Source organism: Myotis brandtii, unplaced genomic scaffold (assembly GCF_000412655.1).
Source record: "Myotis brandtii unplaced genomic scaffold, ASM41265v1 scaffold621, whole genome shotgun sequence".
Lineage (NCBI taxonomy): Eukaryota > Metazoa > Chordata > Mammalia > Chiroptera > Vespertilionidae > Myotis > Myotis brandtii.
Window position 1 is genome coordinate 3520666 of NW_005370372.1, and position 23638 is coordinate 3544303.

At 36.1% G+C, this 23638-nt stretch overlaps 1 pseudogene; it reads left to right on the forward strand.

The window, feature by feature from the left end:
- The first annotated feature begins 18261 nt into the window (after positions 1–18261).
- On the forward strand, positions 18262–19422 carry LOC102239262 (annotated as a pseudogene).
- Positions 19423–23638: the final 4216 nt, after the last annotated feature.

Below are 23638 nucleotides of genomic sequence, written 5' to 3' on the forward strand. Positions count from 1 at the left end.
ACATAGTTGCTTAGAGTTGCAGCTGAGAGGCCGGCAAGTTAGGCGGGGAACGTTGGAGTTCGCCAGTCACTGGAGCAAGCAAGCCTCCCTGTTCGCTTCAGTGCATGGCTGCCGGCCGCCATCTTGGCTGACAGTTAATTTGCATAAGGATATGCTGATTAGCCAATGGGAAGGGTAGCGGTCGTACGCTAATTACCATGTTTCTCTTTTATTAGTGTAGATTATTATAGACTAGAAGCCCAGTGCACAAAATTTGTGCTTGGGGCCTGGGGGTGTCCCTCTCCAATCTGGGACTCCTGTCTCCTAACTGCCTGCATCCTCTCCAATCTGGCCTGCACCCTATGCAATCTGGGACTCCTGACTCCTAACTGCTCATTTGCCTGCTTGCCTGCCTGCCAGATTGGCCCTAATCAACTCTGCCTGCCTGCCAAATTGGCCCTAACCACCACTGCCTGATGGCCAGATCGCCCCCAACTGCCCTCCCCTGCTGGCCTGATTGCCCCCAACTGCCCTCCCCTGCTGGCCTGATTGCCCCCTAACTGCCCTCCCCTGCCAGCCTGATCACCCCCAGCTCCCCTCCCCTGCCAGCCTGAATGCCCCCTAACTGCCCTCCCCTGCCGACCTGATCGCCACCCTTACTGCTCTCCCCTGCTGGCCTCATCTCCACCTAACTGCTTGCTCCCCCATGCCAGCCTGATTGTGCCCCTAACTGCTTGCTCCCCTGCCAGCCTGATTGCCCCTAACCGCCTCTGCCTTGGCCCCTGCCACCATGGCTTTGTCCGGAAGGAAGTTGACGTCCAGAAGATGCCCGGTCGACCCAGTCTAATTAGCATATTACCCTTTTATTAGTATAGATTCCCCTTCACCCAAATTACACTTTCACCTCAGAGGTATCTTCTTTTAAAATGCAGAGTTTATTTTTAAAGTTTCTTTTTAATTTTAGAGAGTGCAAATCCAACAACAGAAACACCTTGTGGGCATAAGTTTTTATGAATCTCTTCCTTTGAGTCAATTCTAGAGTACCATGAGGACATGGAAGACTGGAAGAAAAGAAAGATTGAAGTGGGAAAAATTTGTAGAAAAGGAAATGGATATATAAAAGGTTATTATGCACAATGATTCATTATAACATTAATTTTTCAACTGAGGCAAAGTAAAGTACAATAATAAATTATGATACATTCATATAGTAAGTACACTATAATGGGAAAAAAAGCTGATGATATATATTCAATGTATATGAATTTCAAAAATAAAATATTGAATAAAAGAAGCCAGAAATAAAACAGTACTTATTGTATGGTTCCATTCATATGAAGGCCAAAAAGATGAGAAAGTAATCTATAGTAGTAGAACTTAGAAAAATTATTAACTTTGGGAGAGAGGATGGTGACTAGAAGGAAGTAATGCTGGCATTCTATATTAATATAGAATGTTATCCCGTATAATAATATATAGTTACATATAATTAATTTATCTTATATACTTTGAGAGTCAAGTATGGCAGACTGACTATAAGATTGCCTCCTTGGTCCCTACCTGCTGGTATTTATATCTTTTTGTAATTCCCTTCTATTGAGTGTGGATTGAACCTAGTTACTTGTTTTTAATAAATAAAATACAGTAAATTACTCCTGTGCTTAGGATACATACAATATTGACTTCAGGCTTGCTAGCAGACTCACTCTTTGGTTGACTGTTTTAAAGCAAATTGCCATCTTGGAGAGGCTCACTGGCAAAGAACTAAGGTTGACATCCAAACAACTGTAAGAAAGGAACAAAGGCCTTCAGTCCAAAAGCCCTAAGTTATGCCCAGGTGTATAACCCAAATAATAAGAGATAATGAATGTGTGTTGTTCTAAGATGGTAAGTGTTGGGACAATTTGTTACATAACAATAAATAGTACACCAAGCCAAACATGCCTATAACCTAAATTAACCAATGAGCTGCCAATTCTGGACAAATGAAAAGAATAGAATAGTATAAAGCATATTATTTGAAGTCACTTTTTCTCCACAATTACTCTCTATTAGAGTTAGATGTACACATAATCATACTTCCCATTTGCCTTGGACTAAGGAATTTCTCAAGATACATATCTTTCAGTTTTAAAAGCAGGTTAGTTTTGGGCCAACGTGGACAGTTGGTCCCCATACCTACTGAACATAAAACCATAAAATCATTTTTGCTGTGTTTTTATTCTTAAAACATAATAGAGGCTTAATATTTATTATATGAATTAATTTTCCAAGTAACTATTTCAAAAACAAATATTTCTGATCTACGTTAAGAGAGTCAAGAAAAGAAAGTCATAAAGATTTTTTTCTTTTTTTTTCTTTTTTATTCTCTCTTTCTCTTGGCAAGAAATCAAGATTGAGAAATTAGTTATTATAATATTTCAATAAAATAAAGCTCTGGGGCCCTACTTTAGAGAATCTGACTGAATACATTGCTGTTAATGATGACAAAGCCTTGCTGAGATGTCATGAATCAAGTAAGTAAAGGTCAGTTTTGACCAGGGTTGTCATCACTAGTCAGTCTCACTGCAACAATTTCCATTCCGATGACATTTAAGGGAGGAAAAAAGAAAATAATGAGCTCTCCAAACACAGTTGTTTTTATAAAGGGAATGGCATCTTCTACTATAAAATGTATAGGAAAGACTAAGTTATTTCTTTATGATCATCCTTTTAAACACTTAACCCACCTCTGTTTCTCTGTCTCTGCCTCTCTCTCTCTCTCTCTTTCCCTCTCTCATACACATTCACATACACATACACACACTCAAAAAACCTGTTTTTTAACTCCATATACCTATTCACTGCATCTTTTAAATATTGCACATGTACTCTTAAGAAGGGTAAAAAGCAAATGTTAATTGTTCAATGATTTCGGTATATCCTTACTTATGGTTAAAGAAAATACAAAGTAAATCACAAATTAATGACTTTAAATTTATTTCAACCTTTCATAATAAATGGTCTCATTTGTTTGTTTAAAACATAGTGTGTATTGTTAAATATATTGAAGCTGATGACTTTCTAGGAGAGCTACTAATTAAAACGAATAATGACAATAAATGTGGAATCGAAGTCTCCCTGCATCAGATGTTTTGGATAGCCCTCAGTATAATTTTCTTAAGTTATTTGTGCTATTAGCCTGTAGATTGTCTGAAATTACTACTGTTATCTCAATATCTTGAGTTGTGACATTAGAAACCATAGAAAATTAACAAACCCTATTAAAATGCAATTAGATCACTTGGAAGAGAACACATATTTAGCCATTATTATTTATTCACCCACTAGTATAGACTAATCATTAATGTCCTATTTATACCCTAGAAGAGAACAAAGCTGGAAAATGAGAAAATAAGATCAGTGCATTTTTTCGAGAAGAAAAATGTGAGGTATATGCAGCTTCTTTGCTGGAAGATTACATAAGAAGCACCAGGAATAGTATGAAAACTGGTATGGATGATTCATCCCCAGAGAGGACAGTATTTAATGTTAGAAATGAAACACTTGCTTTATATTATACCTGGATTTTAAGTTTTGTCAATAGGTTCTTCAAATGAATTCTTCTGTGATACTGGATTCAGTTATACACAGGTGGAAAACAGAAACATAGTCTTGACTCCTTACATAGAAAGGTTCACTTGTAAGGGCGCTGGAATCTCCTTAAGAATAGTTAATATTTCAACACATCTTCATAACACCTTGTAAATACCCATACAACCTCTGCTTTTCCTTAACCAAGCACATATTCTCTGATCTTCCTGGCAATCTGGTGAAAGGAAATCCTTTTCCTGCCTGGAGTAAATTTTTAGAACCCTGGAGTACATGGGGTTAACATTTTTAAAACAGGTTTAGGTCCCTTGGAGCTCAAAAAAACTTAAAAAGACACATTACATTCCAGGAGTAGCATTATTAAATTATCTAAAACAATTCACAATATAACAATCTCAAGTAAACGGTTTGAATAACTTCCTTGACGGACTGTGATACTTAGCTATACCCAGTGTAAATACATCCACTTTGCTCCTATCTGTCCTGCTTTATGAAAAGTAAATGATCACCATCATCAAGAAAGCAGTAGAGCAGGTTTCCCCAGCAGCACCTGCAGCCACTGCCAGGGTTCAATGTCCAAATCTATCAATTAACAACTGTGTGCTCTTGGGAAAATTACTCAACCTCTCAATTTCCTCAACTGTCAAGAGAACCACACTAATTAAAGATATGAATGGATTAAGTTGGCACTTAGTAGGAGCTTCTAATTGGACAAAGAGGCTGAGGGGACAGGGCAGTTTGTGAAACTTAAAAGTGTGCTTATCTCAAAGCCTGATAGGCACAATCTTTAATGGAAAAGTAGAGAATCTGAAGGAGTAGACAAAGAAATAGAACAGATTAGAGAATTATTATGAAAAGTGTAATTGCTACAGTTACTGCATATAGAATTTAAAATTAAATAGATAAATTTACTAAATTTCTAGAGAACTATAATGACAACAAAGACACCAGCTGAGATCATAAGAAATTATATTCTAAAATAACCACTGGGCAAGCCTTCTAACAACAGAAAGAAGACTAAGTAAGATGATCAGCCTTCAAGGAGCATAGGCCACTTCATAGTCACTTCATGTGTGGCTTAAAGATGAAAATCTCTGAAAGAGAATGATGAACAAAAAAGCTACTCTCAGTGTACATAATCAGAAACTTAACAAGGGACATTTCACAGCAAGCCCTTAAAATACCTGACCAAATAGATTTCAGAATTTTCAGTAACCAGTTTTGGCTTTTTCTGTGATTCCCCCCATTCTCAGTAGGAGCACCTGATGAAATTTTCCTGTCCCTGTACCACCATTATGTATCTCTTGTGTTGAAGGCAGCACGACTTGTGGTTACAGTTCAAAGTTGTCTGGTTCAAGAAGAGCCATCTGTGAGCCTCATTTTGAGACTACTGGACATTATCCCCTCAGGTGGAGTCTGCTGTAAATTACCAACAATCCTGGACTTTGATATAAATTCTATGATTGAATGGGGTTTTTGTCTTTTCTTCTTTGAGGAGAGAATGAGTGTATATAAAAAAGCGGGGGGAGGGAACATGATGTATTGGCCAGTTGGAAAATATTAGTTCACTGAGTTATGCAGCTCTTGCAAAGAAGAATGTTGACAAATTTCCTTATACATCACCACCAATCTCATCGGATAAGCCATTAAGTATTGAAAACTATTAAGTGCACACTGGCAAAACAAGTTTCTCCAAATTTTAATTTTTACTTGGAAGCTCAAATTTATCATGGGCAACAATCACTTTTAAGTTCTTTAGAAATATTTTCCCAATCACAAAGCACACAGATATTTGAAATCCAGAATATGGAAGATATGTAGGCAATATGTTAATATATTGTTTTAAGTCATTAATTCAGTTAACATAGCTTAACATTTCTAGAATATTGCTAAAGTAATTAATATATTACCTGTAAGATAATTGTACTGAAATATTATAATAACTAATTTCTCATATTTGGGTTTTTTGCCAAGAGAAAGAGGAAGAGAATGAGAATGAAAAGAAAAAAAGATGAAAAAAGAAGAAAAAATCTTTACGACTTTATTTTCTTAAATCTCTTAATTTAGGGGATAAACTTTAATTTGTATATACATAAAGAGACATGTATATGGCCTTTGAATGGGTTTGAATTGCATAGGTCCACTTACATGTGCCCCCCCCCCAATAAATATGTACAGTACTGTAAATATATTTTTTCTTATTATTTTCTTAAAAACATTTTCTTTTCTCTACCTTACTTTATTGTAAGAATACAGTATATAATACATATAATACAAAAATTATGTGTTAATCAACTGTTTATGTATTGGTCAGGTTTTGGTCAACAGTAGACTATTAGTAGTTATATGTGGAGTTTTGACTGTGAGCCCCTAACCTCCATGTTTTTCAAGGGCCAACTGTACAAAGCTAGTCAAAATATAATGAGCCACATTTTTACATAATTTGGAAAAATAATACTTGTATGTTCTTCATAAATTGAAAATTTAATTATTTTTATTACTTCTAGATGCCAGCTTTGCTGATGGGATGTGGCAATTTGCAGGAAAATTGGGACAATGGATAATTAGCATCTTTAACAAGTAATTAAGGCATGAAACCATAGTTAAAATACAACAAGCCTTATACTTAGTTAATTTTTTTGAAAATTATTTTTGACATATTCTGTATAGCACTATTGTCTTTAGTGAGTGACTATACATTTTTAAATTAATGAATCTTATCAAGTCAATTTTCATTACCCTAGAAATGAAAAAAAAGGAATTTTGTTGGAAGTCATATTACAACATTGAAAAAAGGAAAAGAATAAATTAGCTTCATATTTTACCAGACCAGTCAAAAGATCAGTCTTTCCATATTTGCAAAAGCATGGCAGTTAAGTGAGAGAAATTCTGTTATAAGAATATATTCATGATCTTGAGACAATACCCTTCTTCTTCAGTGGGAAATAACAACCAGAAGATAATCAGTCCACAAACTAAGAACTGAATTATATGTTGGGTGTGCTGCAGAATGGTCCAAAGAGGATAGCTAGGATGATCAACAATGGGGTTAAGAATATTGCTTAGAATTTTGAAATGAAGAATGATGAAAAGAAAGAGCCCATAATATCTGTAAGATGTGAAGCTACCGAGAAAGCCCTGCATGTAATAGCTCAGCCTCTGTAGATAAAATACTAAGACTGGAAAAAGAAGAGTTGTAAGATAGCCCTCGTGACTAATCTACCAAAGTGAAAGCAGAAAAATGAAAGGGATGCAAGAGAAGAGAAGAGAAATATCATTCTTGAGATAGGTATTTACCCCTTATAATTATAGAACTACCCTTGTAATTATTTGAATTCTTGTTAATTTTATATTTTACTTTAATTTATTTTGTGTGCATGGCCTAGGCCCTAGGTAGATAGGCAGGCAGGTAAATAAGCACACATGCGCACACACACACATGTACATTCATATTCATACACACAGATAGAGAAAGTGAGTAGAAAAACTGAAAAGCTAAAGAGAGATATGAGTACGATAACATGGAGCTTTAAAACCTAAAAAGAAAAGGAAATTAAAAAAACTAGATTTTCAAAGTTATAGAACAAATGTTATTCCTAACATAAAATGCCATCTCTTTTTCTTCCCACTCTCTTTCTGGGACAGTCTGAGAATCTATTACATATTCAAAAGGAAGATTTAGACAGGGTATCTGAATTTTATTTCCTCATAATCTAGTGGTTTGGATTTACTCTGATACCTGACATTTCACCCTAATAACAGAAAATATATTTATTTCCTGAATTATTTACCCATAGTTCTTTAACGCCATATAATTTGTAGATATTGAAGAGATTTAATTCACAAAGATAATATACAATTTAAAGTAAAGGAAGGATCTCCTCTTATCACATATAACCCAAGCTAACCGAGGTCTTAGAAAATAATTATATTGGTGATAGATATCAAAACATGTTCATATTTTGGAAATATCAGTGCAGTATGCACATCAGAATTCTAAAGTTGCATATCAAAGGAAAGACATCAACTGCTAAAGGGCATTTAAATACCTAACCACATAGCTAAAGTTATAATATTTTATCCACATGTTGCATTCCTTTAACTTTTGGCTTTGCCTATTGCTAAAAATGTATTCCAGATGCCACCATTATTGTTATAGACCCATTTCAAATTTTAGACTACCTAAGCTAAAGGAAAAAAATGTTTTAAAATAAAAAGTTTAAGGTATCAGCAAATAATGGGAGGGGACCATATCCAGAGTACATAAGGTATTCCTACAAATCAGTAATAAAAGACAAACAATTCATTTTTTTCAAATGTGCACGATACAAAAGCAACGTCTAAAAAGAGGATATCCAAATGGATAATCAATATATAAATATATACTAGCCATTCAGTACCATTGAGAAAATAAAAATAAAAATTGTTATGATACCATTCCATGTACAAAGGTTGGCACAAAACCTAACAGAAAGATAATAGCAAGTTTTGATAAAAATGTGGAACAAGAAGGAAGTTCAAACGCTGCTGCTAATAATATAACGTAGTACAGACACTTTGGGAAATTGATTGTGCCTACTAAACCTGAACATTTGTATCCTATGACCTGGTAGGGCACTCAGGGGTTTATATAAGACACAAATGAGTACATATACTTACCAATTTACAGATACCAGATATGTAAATGATGCTCATATCAACTTAATTCACAATAGGTCTAAACGAGAATTAATCCAAATGTTTTTTAAATATTTGTGAGTTTATTTCTATAGAGTTCAAGAAGAAAAATCCTTGTAATACCTTCAACAATAAAGATTTATTTATAATAAAGAAACTAGATTTAATAAAGTAAATAAATTAGACTTAAAAAAAGAACAGGCAATCCTAATGTATTGGTGTTACATGGAATTAAGACTTAAGACAAGAGTTTATCTCTTTAGAGGATATATTGATTCATAAGCTGGAAATATCCTATGTGACTCAAGCTGCTGATTATACAGATGTATACATGTTTAAAAATGTACATGTTATTATATGTACATTATGCCTCAATTTAAACATTTTACAGAAAAGACATCACATATGAAGTACATTATAACCTTCCACTGTTATTAGCAGCCTTTTCAAGAGCAAAATCCATATTTTGCAACAAAAATTTCCTAGTCTATTATGAGATTCTTAGATCATATATTTAAACATGAAATTTAAGAAAAATGTTACCTTAATTCTCTATATATAAAAGGCTAATATGCAAAGTATCCCCTCAGGAGTTTGACTGAGAGACCCAAAGTTCGATCACTCGCTATGATGTGTGCTGACCACCAGGGGGCGGCACAGAATATGGTGAACGACCAGCAGCAGTGGGGTGCTGAGAGAGCGAGGGAAGGAGGAGGCAGGGAGGCAGGGGGGAACTATGTGGGTGGCAAGGGAAGGAGGAGGCAGGGAGGCAGAGAACCTGATCGGCCATGATCACTGGCCAGGCCTAGGGACCCTACCCGTGCACGAATTTCATTCACCAGGCCTCTAGTTTAATATAAAAAAGAAAAGAAAATTAAAGTGTAAAAGTAAAGTAACATTCAAAATACTAGTGTTTGGGAATGATTAACCAGAAGACATGTTGAAATAGTCACATGCTTAAACTCTTATGTATAAAATGCCAATACTGTCAATGCCAACAGATTTAGCTGTGTAGATAGGCAAATAAGAGGCATAGCTTTGTCTTCAGTAATATGATTTTTGAAATGGTAAATCCAGGTCAAGTTCCAAAAACAGGATAATCTTCCTTTAATAAAAGAAAGATTACATGATATACTTCTGAAAATTTTACTGTCCATAAAAACATTTAAAATTTATTTTGTATTAATGGAAAAGAAAAAAGGGTCCTCACATAACCCTATATAATAAAAGCCTAGGTTGCATCACACCCTCATGCAATGCCCTCATGCGACATCATCACAAGATGGCCACCCTCATGTGTCACAAGATGGCCACCACAAGATGGCTGCCACAAGATGGCCGGCAGGGGAGGGCAGTTGTGGGTGATCAGGCCAGCAGGGGAGGGCAGTTGAGGGCGATTGAGCCAGCAGGGGAGGGCAGTTGGGGGCAACCAGGCCTGCAGGGGAGGGCAGTTGGGGGTGATGATCGGGCCAGGGGAGAGCAGTTGGGGGAAATCAGGCCGGCAGGGGAGCAGTTAGTTGTCAATCAGGCCAGCAGGGGAGCGGTTAGGGGGCGATCAGGCTGGCAGGCAGGGGAGCAGTTAGGAGCCAACAGTCCCAGATTGTGAGAGGGATGTCCGACTGCTGGTTTAAACCAGCAGTTGAACATCTGCCAAGGAGTCCCAGATTGGAGAGGATGCAGGCCGGGCTAAGGGACACCTCCCCCCGAACCCCCCACAGCCCCGTGCACAAATTTTGTGCACTGGACCTCTAGTTATAAATAAATGATTTATCTATGTAAATACTACAATGGCAAATTGAAAGTAATAGGTATTGTGCCAATCATTTTGGGAAGAATAACAAATCTAGCCCACCCAATCTTTAATGCCACAATGAACCTGTTCATTGTAACCACCCCAAACTCTCCCTATGTATTTAAAGGCCTCCCTAGAAGGTGATGCACCCTACTGAGAATGACTACTTTATAAAGTATCACACAATAGACTTATTAACACTCTTAATAAAAATTAAAAGTCCATAGTTATCCTATACTTAATTCTTCCAAGGCTGAATTCACTTCTAAAATATATGGCATACAAAAGAGAAATTACTTGAGAGTAGAATGACTTTACATCTGAAAATTTACAATTTTAAATAATCTTTAGGCCAGGAGTCTTCAAACTACGGCCGGCGGACCACATGCAAATACAAATATTGTATTTGTTCCCGTTTTGTTTTTTTTACTTCAAAATAAGATATCTGCAGTGTGCCTAGGAATTTGTTCATAGTTTTTTTTTTTAAACTATAGTCCGGCCCTCCAACAGTCTGAGGGACAGTGAACTGGCCCCCTGTTTAAAAAGTTTGAGGACCCCTGCTTTAGGCTTATGATAAGTAAATAAAAATATAAATACATTGGGAAAGAAAAAGTTAAATTATTGTGATAAGTAAAAATGTATTTCAAGTTTTCTTCCCTGAAGTTGTTATTTAATAAGTCTGTTTAGTTAAAAATTTTATACCACAAATTTATCAATAAGAAAAATGAAATTAGATGATGCTGCTCTTTACATTTTATAATTAAAATATATATATTATGTTCTTGATATATTTGAAAGCTTAAGAATATTCTGCACAGTTTTTATTTATATTTTCTGATAAAAATTTTATGACATACTTTTAAAACAATTTAACTCAACAATGAATTATTCAAATATATTTTACAAACATTTGTGTATGTAGCTACATATCACAGTAAATATAACTGCAAAAGGTATTATGTGAAAGGCAGTGAAAGAGCTACTGTATGTCAAACTGAAGCATTGTAAAGAAATCAGTTACATAGTATGTTTAATATTGATTCAGACATAAATACCTTTTTTAATAAGATCTAAAGGCATAACTTTCACTTCACATGTGCACACCACATGAGCAGGTGCATGAGTGAATGGGGAAGTGTGATGACAGGTCTATGCCCCAAATCAAATCACTGTAATATGTATTTCTGCAACTGTTATAAATCTTTTTATTTTAACTAGTACTTTCAAGATATTTAAGCACGTCAGTTTATGTAGCTAAAAGAAATGTGATCTACTTGGATTCTCCACATCTTTTTGCTATAGTACACAAAACTGCATAAAAATACAGTTTTATGCAATATTTAATCTATACAACCCCAAAAATTTACTTACAGACTATAGATAGTAAGGAGCTGTGAAAACAATGTATAGTAGCATTCCAATTCTGTAACACTGTCCCTAATATTGTAACTATCTTAACTTATTTGTAGGTATGTTATGGATTTCACTGGCTCCTTAAACATACTAATGGTACTAAGATAAAAAACTATTATCAACAATAATCTGTACAAAAGTTGAATTTTAAAACTAAAATAAAACAAATGTATAATATTCTCTGTATGTTAGGTATGAAAAAATATGTTGGACATTATATAACCAATATAATTGTTTACCCTGAATTTGTAGTTGTGATATCTGATAATATATGGCTAATAAATAAATCTTCAAAATAGTTAAATCTCTCTCTTTACATATATATACATATATACATATATACCCACATACAAATAAATACACATATATTTTATGGTATATATATATGGCAAACATATACATGAATATAACATATATAACTTAAAATATGTATATTTTATAGATTCTGGGATAAAATAAAGCTCTTTTAGTTTGATCATGTGATTTCCCATAAGGTAGTAGTAATTACTTATACCACTATTATTAAAGACTATGATAAATCATTTTCAATGCTATGGCTCAGAACCAACCTACACCAAATTTATAGTAGATAGGTGTTAAAAGAGGAGTGCTTTTGAGGATATAAATATTTTTAAAAAGAAGTAACCAAAGTGGCACTATAAAAATAAAAATTAAGAAATTTCAAATGAACTACATCTATCACCAATTTAACATGAATCTGTCATCCAATATGCTTTCATATTTTTGTTAAAGTTTTCAAAAAAATCCTATAGCTTCAAAGTGGCAGCTATATATCCTGAAAAAATGTATGTGAATAGACCAGCCTGAATGAAAAAGAGATTCTCTATTCTGGCACCACATTTATCATATCTGGTGAAAGCTATTAAAAAAAACGGACTACAAAATAAATGCAAATAAATGTATTGGTTGCCAATAAGTTGGATGCACTGCCAATGAAGTGGATAAATAAATTGGAACTTAACCTTATCAAGCTCAAATCAATACACAATACATTTACACATTTGCTTTAATGACTTACTTCACAAAAGAAAATAAGGAAGGGACCAGAATTAACTTGTTTCTATTGCTCTGTTGTATCTCTCGGCTAACTCACAAAAAAGAGTAATGACTTACTTTAAGCTGTTTATACCTGGCAAATACAGACTGGAAAATGAACTAGGCCAGCAAAGTACACCAATTTCTGCCCTTGGAACCAATGAAATTCAAGCCAACATGGAGCCAGAAATAATTCTATTTGAGAATGTACAGGAAATCAAAGGCAGAGCTTCTGGTCCCTTTTGAGTAGGAAATGGATTTCATGAGGTACTGGTGAAAAAAAAATCTATTTAATGATAGCATTTATGTAATATGTACTTATTTTAAAATTTAAAACTGCATTAAAGAAGAAACTGGGCTATTTTCACAACCTCCTTCCCAATGAGAATATAGCCTACTGAATATTTGTTGAATAAGTGAATAAATAATACACGAACAAAGGAGCCAAAAGAACCACTTCTCTCTCATTGACCCTTTGTTCCTTCAGTCTCTCCTGCAAATGTCTCCAGATTTCTATCATCAGGTCTTTTCTAGCTCTCTCCATGAGATTTAATTTATTTCCATTACTTCAACTTCCTCTTATATGGAAATTTCTCTTAAATTTATATATCAATCTTGACATTTCTCTTATGTGTCAAAATCATTCGAGTGTTTTTGCTATAACACAATATATGTGTGACTGAACACACTTCATATTCTGCAAAACCATGCAATAAAAATGACACTTAAGGGAAAATTATGGTTAGAGTGTACTACTAAAAAACAATGTTGTTTAAAAGAGATGTAAATTCCCAATAAATTGAGAAATATCCAGATAATGTGGGATGTGGTCTTTAAAGACGGCAAAGGTAATTTTATGGTAGTTTAAGCAGGGTTGAGTCTGCTGAATTATGGGGACTTGAAAATATGAAGGGAGGAGAGAAACACTTCTAAGGAAGAGCACTTGGCCCAAAGAAGCATGGAATGAATAACCATCATGGATAGTAATGCATTTAGCTGAGTTGGTGTATATTATCTTCAGGAGCATTTTCTGTGTGTTGAAAACCATTCATGTGTTAGAAAAATTTGCTTATGAACCAAAGCAAATTCTGCATTATAATCACATACATCCTACTTCAGCAATAGAGTAAAAGCTAAATTGTGTTACAGAAACAGTAATTGTAACAGAGCACATAGGATTTCTGTTTATGAAGAAGAAGAAAAAAAGCCAACTAGGTATTCTATAAGCTCCTCAAACTCAAATAATCCCAGGGTGAAACTCATCCCCTACAGACATATTATTCCTTATTTACTACTTGGTTGGGATAATGGCATTACTATCATTTAGTCTGGAAAAAAACGCTCCAGCAAGAAGGGCAAACTGGAAAATGAATTAGGCCAGCAAAGTACACCAATTTGAGACTTGTTGGAATTTGACCAGGTTGACTCCCCACAATACCACTGTTCAATTATGAGCAAATTATACTATGTTCATTATCAAAATCCACATGTACTAAAAAGGAATAACTTTAATATCATTTTTGTTGTTAGCATTAAGTAAAATTATGTTTCACACAATGTCTATCATTTAAATGCCCAATAAAAGGTAGCCATTATTAAGATTATCTTCAATTTCACTTTATTACTTACTAGAGGCCCGTTGCACAAAGTTTCGTGCAATAGGCATTCCTTCCCCTGGCTGCCTGCACTGGTTTTCCTCAGGCACCTGGGACCCAGGCTTTCGCTCTGGCCGCTACCTTCCATCTTCACTCCGGCCAAAGTCTTCAGTCTTTGCTGTGGCCAGAGACTTTAGTCTTCGCTCCAGCCCAAGCACCGCTCCTGTAGCTCCCTCCGCTCCCTACCCTCCCCCTCATAGCTGGCATCCCGACCCGCCCAGCTGCTCAGCGCCTGCATGCGTGCTGCCCAGAGGCCCGGAGTGGCTGGAGGATGGGGCTGTTGCCATCTTTTTTGGGTTAGTTTGCATACTCACTCCTGACTGGCTGGTGGGTGTTGTGGAGGTATGGTCAATTTGCATCCTTCTCTTTTATTAGTGTAGATGTGACTTAAAGGGCACTATGTTTTTCACTCTACTTCCATTATCACAACTGTAATATGATCCTAAACAATATCTCCTAAACAATTATTAAAGTAGGTATCTAAATTTTCTTGCCATAATGATTTCTACCCTTCCAATAGATATTTTCAATATTTTTACATTATTCTTTTTATTAAAAAATGTCTAACCATGTCATTCTCTTGCTCGTGTCATTTTACACAATAGTAATATCATATTGTTGACAGTAAATTGAACTAAATTGCAATTGGTCTATCTAGTGATATGCATGTGCATCAGTTTTTAAAATTATAAGCCACTGAATTTAAGAACAATTGGGTTTTTTAAAATATTATTTCATGCGTTTAAAATCAGAGAAAAACAATTTCTTCTAAGAATAATTTACTGAAACGAAATTAAGATTTTCAGAAGTCTACTAAGATTTAAACCAGATGATTTTTAAATATATGCAACTATTCTTATTTATAAGTTTATCTTATGTGATTTCATGAGTAGTACCAATGACAAAACTCAATGTTTGAAAATATAGAATCAATAGGGTATTGAAAGTAACTCAGAGAAATGTCTTCCACTTTCTCCTCTTCATCTTCCAAGTTTGATTCCTTCTTACATATTCATATGGAAGCTTATATGCCCACATTAGTTATACAAACATTGTTTCCATATGGAAAATAATAACTCTGATTACAAGACCTGGGAGTATTGGCTAGTTCTAGAAATAGAATTAACTAGGTTAAGTCTAATAAATTATGATGTGGGGTACCATCCATGAGCACAATTAGATAAATTTGTCTATCTTCTATTTGTCCCCTAAGAGGCAACGTGACTTTCACAAATAATGTCAACATGTGCTAAGGTTATGTTTTAGTAAACAATTAAATAAAATTTGAGAGAATCAAGTTAAAAGAATCATTTTTCAAGTTGAGAAATGTATTTATGAGTGAAATTTTATAATAAAATAAATTTTAAAATAAAATAAATTTAAAATATGTTTTAAATTAAATTTAGGGATGTATTTTCATATGTGGTTTTTGCAAATGTTTGCTCTGTTGGTAGGTAGATCTAACATAGAATTTACTACTATGTATTACATTAATTAATTAGTATGTGCACCTCCATTAATAGACTGATTTTTTTCAACAGTAATAGGTATGTTTCAATTATCTGTTATTACTGAAAGAATGTGGAGTAAAACTGCTATTTAGAACTGCTTGCTGAATAAATGAGTAAATGGTTCAATAGAAAAAAATAAACATAAAATAATCTGTTGTTCTACATGACTGGTATCACAAGATTTCAGTGTATGTTAAATTTTGGCTGAGTTTTTATTTCTTATCTCTTACTATGATTCATTTTCTAATGCAAGTAGGTCTATCTCTCTTTCTGGGATGACTCATAGTTAAAAGTAGAATAAGAAATGAAAAAGGAAGAAGCAGTGTGCTAACCAAAGAAAGTGTGGGCTTAAAATTCAAATACTTCTGGTACAAAATAAAGACACAGACACGCCGTATTCTCTCGGTTATCTCCTGCCTCCAACTCTAAGACTGTTATGTTTTAAAAACAGACACTAAATTATGTACAATCAAGGGTGTATGCTATTATAATTTTTCAGCGTCTTGTCAGGCAAATAGGACCAAGGAGTAAAAAGTATAAGGAGCAGTACCTAATTTTAATCCAGTTTTGTTAAAGGCTGCACAGCCAATACCTAGAATAGTATCTGGCATACAATATACACTTAATAAGTGTTTTTAAAAATATTTCCAGAGCCCTCTATGTTGAAGAGAAATAAAAAGCTTCCTTAGGGACTTCTAGTTTCAGTGCAGACATGTACAGAGCTTAGAATTCTTCACTCTCATGCTTACGTGTAAAAACTAAACAAAGTCAATGACTTTTCTTGAAACTATCAGACATTTGAGTTTATAAGGAAAATCTATACCCTACAATCTTAAGAGATAGGCAAATCCACAAATTCACAGTGAGGCTCTATTATCTGAGGTAGAGGCACTGGAGCTGTACAATGGCAGGAACACTTAATGGTAATTTTCATGAATTGCTAAAGGCTGATTTTGGACTACCATGAGAATGAGAAACTCCTTGCTAACGAGGTTGTAAGGGTGTTCCCACACTGTCACATTTTCCCTTTAGGAACTTGATCAGGGGCTCACAATAATAGCTAAAAAAAAGATCCTCTGGTACAGTGGTTCGCAACCTTGGCTGCACATTAGAATCACCTGGGAATCTTTTTAAAATCCTGATTTCTGGGCCTCATCCTCCGGAAATTCTGTTTCTTTGTTACTAATGTTGTGGCCTCACCCCATAACAAAGAAACAGAATTTCCGGAGGATGAGGCCCAGAAATCAGGATTTTAAAAAGATTCTCAGGTGATTCTAATGTGCAGCCAAGGTTGAAAACCACTGCTCTGGTAGTTTAGCAGGTGAGAGGAGAAAAATAATCATTGTGATTATAGCAGAGCATTCTCTCCAGGTGAAAATAATGTTACCAGATTTTCAGTCCAGCAGGGGGAGTGGCATGTCTCACACTTCAGGCCCCCTTCTAGCCTTCCTGCTTCACTTACAACAATTAGTGAAGATCACAACCCAAGGTGCAGGTCCACTCCAAGATATAAATTTAATTATAATTATGGAACACTTCCCTTCCCCACACCTCACCACCACACCCAGAGGAGTATTGTTATTATAGAAAAAAACAAAAAGAGAACCAAGACACAAGCTTTCTTTCAGGAGGAGTATCTCTGGAAGCCCAAAATCACCAAGGGAGAGAAAAACAAGGGCAGAGAGGTACACTGAAACCTCTGAAACATGTAATTACAGCAAACATTAAACACAGCACAACTGCTAGCACGATTACCATAAAAACTCACACGAAGACCTATATACTCAGTGCCTTTCGCTCAGTGCAACATGTCCTACTTTGAACAAAACATTACAAGACATGCTAAAAGGCAAGAAAAATCAGTCTCAAAAGACAATGCAAATATATGAACAAGATTTAGATATTAAAGAAGTTTGGAATTATCTGACAGGAAAATTAAAATAACTATGGTGACACAAAATCATTATTATTAGAAATGAAATCTAGAAATTATTAGATTTCATGGACATTAAGATAATAATATTATGAATAACTATATATCCCCAAGTTTATAACCAAAATAAGATGGACTAATCCCTTGGAAAACATGGTCTGCCAAAACTCATATAGGAAAAGATAGATGTCTGAAGAGGCTTATTTATTAGGGAAATTGAATCAAGACAGAGAGCAGCAGACCCAGATGAGTTCACTAAATGAACTCTACTAAACAGTTAATGAATAATTTATTCCAATTCACTATAATATCTTCCAGAAGACAGAAACAAGAGGGGATACTTTCTAGCTCACTCAACGAGACCAGCATTACCCTAAAAAGCAAAACCAGATAAAGACATTACAGGGGGTTAAAAGAAAACTATAGTCCATTTTGAACATAAATGCAAAATTCTTCAACAAAATCTTAGCATATTGAATCTAACAATTTATAAAAAGAATTGTATAACATGACCTAGGTATGCAAGGTTGGTTCAACAATCAGAAAACAATTAATGGACTTACTTCCCCTTCCTTCCAGTAGGGAGTAGGCGCTCCCCCGGGTTTCTCAGCCAGGTAACGGCTCCCGGGCTTGAGATGTTTGGCCCCAAAAGAAATGCATTCATCTGACGAAGGAGGTCCCTGCCCCCAAGAGTCAGGGGGAAGGGAAACGGGCACGGTGATTGGCTGGAGCTCTGGCGCGAGCCCCCAAGTGACTCTCGCGAGGGATCCAGGGAGGGTCGCGTGAGGGATGCTGGGAGGATCGCGCAGCCCTCGGCCCTCGCCCATCCTCGCCCCTCGCCCATGGGCACGGAGGGTCCCGATGGCACCGCGGCCCCTGCCAGATGGCTGTTCTCGCCCATCAGCCGGGCCTTGCTGCCTGATGAGCTGGGAGCTCTGGCAGCCGACGCCATCATGTCGCCCGGAGAGGAGCTGGGCAGGTATGAGCCGGAGCCGCTCCGGAAGCAGCCGGCTGTCCTGCCCTTGCTCCAGCTGGTCGGGGAGGCCAGCGAAGGCCCCCTGCAGGTGGCTCACTGCCCTCGGCCCCGCCCCCTGCTGAGGAGGAGGAGTTGTCACTGTGGTCTCTGGAGATGATCCCTCAGCACCTTAGGGAACGGGCTAGGGCGCCAGGGACCAAAGCCAGGGCCCGCGGGTCGGCGGGGTGCAGCGGCGTGCAGCGGGGTGCGGCAGGAGACTGCCTTCCTAGGTATGCTTCGGAACTGGACACCGAAAACGAAGACAACGTCAAATCATCGTCTCAAGTGATGGTTCATGTTTTTAGGGACGGAGTGGCAAACCGTCAGGATTGTGACTCATTTCTTTTGGTGCCTTTGTAGCCACTTTAAGAGTATAAACCAAGAAAGCTGCGTTGAACCGTTAGCAGAAGACATCACAGATGTTCTCGTAGGGACAGAACGAGACTGGCTAGTCCAGTGGTTGGCAACTGCGGCCTGTGAGCCACGTGTGGCTCTTTGGCCCCTTGAGTGTGGCTCTTCCTAAGCCTTAGGAGTACCCTAATTAAGTTAATAACAATGTACCTACCTATATAGTTTAAGTTTAAAAAATTTGGCTCTCAAAAGAAATTTCAATCGTTGTACTGTTGATATTTGGCTCTGTTGACTAATAAGTTTGCTGACCACTGGTAGTCAAACAGAGAGGCTGGGATGGGTTTGTGGAATTCTTCCAGGTAGAGGACCTAGAAGGCTGCGTCAGAAATGTGCTGCTGGCTTTTGCAGGTGCTGGAGTAGGAGCTGGTTTGCCATATCTAATAAGGTAGGCTTTTAGATGAAATAATTCACTCTTAACCAACTCCAGCCACCAAAATCCATAACCACCTGCTGTGAAACCAGTGTATGGATGAAGTTGGACTTCAAGCTATCAGGCTGTAACCTCCAAGCAAGGTAGAAAAGCAAGTGGCAAGAGGATGGTGACTAACAGGAATAAATAACATGGAAAAAGTGGTCCCCCTTGAGGAGTTACTGTCTGAAAGAAGCAAAGTTACGTTTCAGCAACAGGCAAACTCTGGGAGGCCCTGGAGGAGGACTTTTGGATTTAGTGAAGATGGAAGGGTGGAGAGACTTGACATCCTTGTCTAGAACAGGGGAGTGGCCGGTAGCCAGGCTAGTCATATAGAGTTCATTAAATAGGCCCTTTTTACTTCTATAGTGTGAAAAGAGAAGCACTAACAATGTCAGTGAACTGTAAAGTGGATTTAAGCTCCAATATAACTATGACTAGAAGCCTCAGTAATATACATCAGAATGTGAAGGGGAGTTTTTTCCTCTGTATAATTACTTTTCCCAGGTATGCTTCTTCAAGAATACAAAGTCCAAGTGCTCAGGACTTAAACCTATTCTACTTTAGCTTGGTTTGAGTGGTTTAGTTTGTTAGCTTGCAATGGCCAAGAATACTTGAATTAGGCTCAATAATTGTAGTTACAAATGTGGATTGTCCTCAATGTTTAAGATAAAAGCAACTTGTAAATGTATTTGTAAGAATTGTATATATTTTTACAGAAAGTCTATTTCTTTAAAATGTAAAGGGACAAGAGTCGAATTTCATTAGTTTTTTTAAACCCTCTTAAAGTTTACAACTTCTATAGTTAGGAACCTATTTCTTACAGCTTTTCTAAACTTTGTCCTGGTCAATTCTAGATTATATACAGAACAAGTTGATGTAATTGTATGCAATCTGGTTGTGGTGGAACAATTATGATTCATAACAATGCAGGTTTTGATTTTCCTATCTGAGTTTGGTAATATTCCTTATAGGGCTTCTTAAAAAACACAAATAAACAAAAAACCTGAGAAATGGGAATTAATCCTTTCACTTTATACACATGTAGATTTTCAATAATTGAGTCAAGGTGTGGTTCTAAGGGGGTTAGGGGGGGCAGGCCGATAATATATAAATAATGAGCTCTGATTGGGCAACAACTTGTTTTGAGTTTCTTCTGTTCGACCTAACTTAACTGGTGAAATTTATGTTCATGAGCTCATCTGCAAAGCTTTTAAAAAGATTTTCAGCTGTTTCAAATGGGACTTATTATCAGTATGTGTATAAAAAGATCACATCAGGTAGATGAGAGACGTTTGATCCTGTGTTTGCTTAATAAGTTGTAAAGTGATGGCTTTTAAAAACAGGCTATAGCCCTAACCGGTTTGGCTCAGTGGATAGAGCGTCGGCCTGTGGACTGAAGGGTCCCAGGTTTAATTCCGGTCAAGGGCATGTACCTTGGTTGCGGGCACATCCCCAGTGGGGAGCATGCAGGAGGCAGCTGGTCGATGTTTCTCTCTCATCGATGTTTCTAACTCTCTGTCCCTCTCCCTTCCTCTTTGTAAAAAATCAATAAAATATATTTTTTTAAAAAAGTAAAAACAGGCTATAGTGGTGCTATTGTAGGTTGGCTTATTAAACACAGGTCTAAGCCTAGTATGTCAATAAAGCAAATACTTAATTGTTTTATTTCTATTTTTAAAAGAATAATCAATAGCCCTAGCCAGTTTGACTCAGTGGATAGAGCATCAGCCCATGGACTAAAGAGTCCTGGATTTGATTCCAGTTGGGTGGTTTGGCTGCAGGCTGGATTCTTAGCTCTGGTCTGGGAGCATGTGGGAGGGCAACTAATGGATGTGTCTCTCTCACATCGATGTTTCTCTCTGTGTGTTTCTCCTTCTCCCACTCTCTCCAAAAAAAATCAATGGAAAAAATATCCTCGTATGAGGATTAACAAAAACAAAATAAAACAAATAATCACAATTAATGTAATACATCAACATTAATAGGCTAAAGAAGAAAACTCACATGATCATATTAATAGATACAGGAAAGCAACGATGATACCCAATGCCTAAAAACTCTCAGTAAAGTAGGAATAGAGAACTTTCTTAACTTGATTAAGAACATAAAAATACACACCTTAGAGTTAACATCAATACTTAATGTTGAGAAACTACAAGTTTTCATGCTAAGTTTAGAAACAAGGAGATGATGTCCTCTCACACTACTCCTTTTCAACATTGCACTAACATTTCTAGCTAATAAAACAGCTTAAAAAGGAAGCAAAATGTATACATATTGGGAAGATTTAAAAATGCCTTTGTTCACAGATGACATGTTCACCAACATAAAAAAAGTCTGAAATAACTGACAAAAAAAAAAAACCGTCCTAAAACAAGTTATCATCACAAGTTTTAAGGACACTAGGCTAATATACAAGGAAAATCCTTTTCTATATACCAATAATGAAAATGAAAATTTGAAATAAAAAAATACACATAGTCTACATTACCATTTCCCAAAATGAAACCATTTGGTACAAATCTTACAAAATATATACAAGATCTATATGAGGAAAACTATAAATCTCTGATGGACAAAATAAATAAAAAAAATACCTAACTGAATGGAGAAATATTCCGTGTTTGAGGATAAGGAGACTCAAGATTACCAAGATATCAGTTCTTCCCCACTTGATCTATAGGTTCAAAATAATCCCAATCCAAATCACAGCAAGATATTTTGTGGATATCAACAAACTGATTCCAAAGTTTATATAAAAAGGTAAAAAAAAAAAAAGAAAAGAAAAGAATCAACACAATATCAAACAAGGACAAAATTTGATCTCTGATTCTATCAGGTTTAAGACTTACTCTAATTTGTATAGTCACTCAGATTGGCTGGTGGGCGTGGCTGGTGGGCATGGCTTGAGCGCAGCGGAGGGACAGTTAATTTGCATGTTTCTCTCTTATTATATAGGATGTCAAAGATTTTTCTCTAATAATCCTAATTCGTAATTCCAGAGAGATGGCGTTTATTTTCCTGATTTATGCTTAGATTAGGGTTGCATTCCCCCCAACCCCCTTACCAAAATTTACAACTTTAGAGAACTATCTTTCAGGGGGCTAAATATGTAGTGACAAGATGATTTGACTTTGGGTAATGGGTACATAATGCAATATAGAGATCATGTATCATAGAAATGTACACTTGAAATCTATTTAATATTAACCAATGCCATCCCTATAAATTTAATTTAAAAAATAAAGAAATATCATCTTGGTGTATCATTGCTGTCTCTTCCTCATTTTGTCTTTCCACATCTTTTGACCTATCTTTCAACTCACTAATTCTCTCTTCAGCTGGGATCATATGCTTTTAAACTATCTTTTTCAACATAATTTTACTTGCTATTTGATCAAATATGCAGTGTTTCTTCTGATAATTTTCACTCAAAAATTTAAATTTTGTTTTTATTTCTAAAAGGCATAGTTGCTTTAAAATCTGTGTCTAATAAAATAATATCAATATAGAACTTCTTAAAAGTGTACATGTGTTACCTCTTGGTTCTGTTGAGTCTGGTTTATGTCTTTTTTTCACATGTATCAACATATTTGGTGGTACGCTGTGTACAGTGTTTCTAAAAATACTTTGAGACATAATTTAAAGATGAAGATACTTTTTTGCTTAGAGAGGATTTTTGTTTTATGTTGTGAGGCACCAGAGGGCACTAGCAGTCCAGGACCCAGGGTGAACTTTGGTTCTGTACCCTGACTTACCAGGTCATAGTTTCAGAGTATATAGGAGACTGTTTCACCAGGAGCCTTCTCGGTAGCAGCTGACTTTAATTCATGTTATTTCAGCCTGATAACCTGCAAAAAGAGTAGCTGCATCTCTACCTTGGCAAAGGTTCTTTAGGTAAAGGCAGCTATTGAGGGGTACCAGACCATCATGAGAAGAAAAGGGGTTGATCTTAATCTGTCATGGCATTGAACTCCATATTATCTCAGTACAGTGGTTCCTTGCTCTCTGATTAACTCTCCTCAAGAAACATTTTAAGAGAGAAGGGTTCATGCAATTACCAAGTCTGCAGCAGGTTATCTAATCAGAGTTGTTCTTCAAATGATTAATCTCTCATTTCAGATGGACACACCACTGGCTGCCATTTGGAATCGGTGCTTGGCCCTACTTCACTTCTTGTGGACAAACAAACC